Source organism: Cynocephalus volans, chromosome 7 (assembly GCF_027409185.1).
Source record: "Cynocephalus volans isolate mCynVol1 chromosome 7, mCynVol1.pri, whole genome shotgun sequence".
Taxonomy (NCBI): Eukaryota; Metazoa; Chordata; class Mammalia; order Dermoptera; family Cynocephalidae; genus Cynocephalus; species Cynocephalus volans.
The window spans coordinates 123,101,166-123,104,149 of NC_084466.1; the positions used below are offsets into that span (position 1 = coordinate 123,101,166).

At 49.7% G+C, this 2,984-nt stretch overlaps 1 pseudogene; it reads right to left on the reverse strand.

Annotated features, from left to right (window-relative positions):
- Positions 1-1,178: 1,178 nt before the first annotated feature.
- LOC134381760 (RING-type E3 ubiquitin-protein ligase PPIL2-like) lies at positions 1,179-2,693 on the reverse strand (annotated as a pseudogene).
- Positions 2,694-2,984: the final 291 nt, after the last annotated feature.

A 2,984-nucleotide genomic window follows, 5' to 3' on the forward strand; every position in this document is an offset into this window, starting at 1 on the left:
GCCATAGTGACAGCCCCATAGTATTACTGTGAAGGTAAAATGGACGATGCCCACAAAGCACTTAGTGGCGGGCCTGGCACAGATGAGCATTGAACGAATGTTAGTTATTGTCGTTATTATGGTCGTTAGCATAATTATGACTCCTAAAGAAGCATGAAGTTTGTTGGGAAATAGCCCTATTCCAAAATGTCTTATGAGAGAAGTCAGTCAATCTTATTTTGGCTTTAACAAAGAAAAATATAAATGAAAAAAAAAAAAGGAGTAGCCAGACTTTGGGAAGGGACTGGGATTCTGAAAAGGGACAGGGAGGTGCGGGCCAGCAGCTGGAGAACTGTGGGCCGCCACTGGTGCAGAGGAACAGCACTGAGTGGACGCCAGGAGACCCGGGTCCGGGCGTGGCTCTGTGCGCTTGCCAGGCCTTGGGAAAGTCACTTGGCCACTCCTGGACTTCATTTTCTTTCTTATCGGTATGGTGGGTGTTTTAGTCAGTTTGGGCTGTTATAACAAATGTAACATAGACTAAGTGGCTTAAACAAGGAAGGTTTATTTTTCGCAGTTCTGCAGACTGGGATGTCCAGGATTAAAATGCGGCAGATCCAGTATCTGGTGAGTCCTGGTTCATAGAGTGTCGTCTTCTTGCTGTGTCCTCCCATGGTGAAGAGCAGAGAGAGACGCACACAGGAAGCAAGCTCTCTTATGTCTCTTCTTCTTTCTTTCCTTTTAAAAATTTTTTGAACACATAACAGTAAAATAGGAGTCAGGGGAGGGATCTTTAAATTAGGAAATGCTGGGCCGAGCCCGTGGCGCACTTGGTAGAGTGCTGCGCTGGGAGCGCGGCGACTCTCCCGCCGCCGCGGGTTCGGATCCCATATAGGAATGACCAGTGCGCTCACTGGCTGAGTGCTGGTCACGAAAAAAAGACCAAAAAAAAAAAAAAAAAAAAAAAAAAAAAAAAAAAGTATAAATTAGGAAATGCTGATGCAGCTGGCAGGAAGCCAGAAGCATCAGGACTGAGGAGCAGAGCCTTTGAGCACAAGGACAGGCCCTGAGAGCAGCAAGGCCACCTCCTTAGCTGTGGTGGGGAGGCCGCAGGGGTGGGGTGACTTCTGCTTGTCTTTCTCCAGTTGCAGCAGGAGCTGTTGGCTGCACCCAAGTGTGAAGTCTCATCATGATTGTGACTAAGGCGGAGAGGGCCGAGGCAGTAGAGGATCCAGAGTGGCTGTCCTGCTGCTACCAGGACCTGAAGTCCCCACAGCCTCAGCTGGACTTTTTCTTGGCCACAAGGGCAGCTGCAGGGCTGCCAGGTTGATGTAGTTGCCTCGCCCCTGGCGGTACATCTGAGGGCCTGGCTTCCCAGCTGGGGCTGGCTGGTCCTCACTTTGGCCTCTGGGCTGCCCCGAGGGCAAATGTGAGCTCAGACTCCTTGTAGACATGCTTGAACACTGAGGTGGCATCGACAGGGACCTTCTCCATAGGGCAGTCAATTTTGGGTCACCCTCCATATTCACCATGGCTGTCAGTGTGTCAGTCCCCAGCAACCCACTGAAAGATGGTGTGCTTCTTGTCCAGGTAAGCCCAGGATCGAAATGTGACAAAGAACTGAGACTCGTTGCTGTAGGGCCTGGAGCTGGCCATGCCTCAGATGCCTTGCCCTGTGCAGGAGGTTGGGCCGGAGCTCAGTAAGGGCTTTCCCCAGTAAGACTCTCCACCCGAGCCTGTACCAGTGGATCACCCCCTTGGATCCCAAACTTGCTGATGGATCTATGAAAGATGATGCCATCATAACAACGCTTCTTGCAAAGCTTGGTGAAGTTTCTGCAGGTTTCTGGTGTCAGGTAGCAGTGCCGCTGCAGGTTGAGAGGGCTCCTGCAGGTGTGCAGCTGGATGCAGCCTTTCTTCACAAACTGGTGCACAACATGTCTTCGTCGATGTGAGAGTGGTCCCTGGAACTGTCACGGTGGGGGAGAAGGAAGCTCTGACCCATCCCATGTAAGAGTGGACAGTTCAGTTGTCCACTTCCTTCTTCTCCAGGACTTTCATGGCGGCTGCCAGAATCTCATCTCCCTTCAACTCCTTGGAGAGCTCCTGCAGGGCCTCTCGGTTCTTGGCATTAATGTTTTTCAAGTAAGTTGGGTCCTGTTTGGCTGTTTCTTTGTCTGGGTCTGTTGTTTTCATGTGATTCTTAACATGAAAGATGCTGGAGACATTGACTTTGTCCACATTGGTGGGATCTTGGAGAGTGATGTCCTATGGGGAGAAGGGCTCATTGGTCAAGCAGGTCTCCAAAGTCCTTGACCTTAATATTCAGCTGTTCCACTGCCTCATAGGCGTAGATGTGTCTCGGGCCATGATGTGGGTGTTGTTGGTAAAGACAGTGAACAGCACCGGGCAATGGGATTTCCCTTCATTGTTTTTGGCAAAGTTCATTCAGCTTGATTGGGGACCTCCCATCTATTTTCTCGCCATTGATGGGGTTGGTCCTGTACTTCTTAAGCCACAGAACAATGTTCAGCAAGTCAAAGATGATGCCTTTGGGGGTATAGGCAGGTAGAAGAAGGGCTGAAGAGAGAAACTTCAGTGGTCAAACAACAAAAATATGCTCGAGGGACATCTGGCTTCTTGTCCCCATAGAAGTGAGTGCACTCAGCACAGGTAATAGACATCTTGTCCCTCTGTTGCTGTCACTTCCCCATGGTAGCTATGGTAGAACCAGCCAGAGTGGATCCTCTTGTCTCTTCTCATAAGAGAGTTAATCCAGTTTCTGAGGGCTCCATCCACTCTCATGACCTAATTACTTCCCAAAGGCCCTACCTCCTAATATTGTCACATTGGGACTTCATATTCCAACCTCTGAATTATGTTCAGTCCATAATGGTGGGGTAGCCCTGGACAGCATCTAAGGTTCTGTTCACTAGATGATTTGCCCCAGGCCCCCTGAGGAACCACACTTCTAACACTTTTTACAAAGTTGGCTCATACACTTA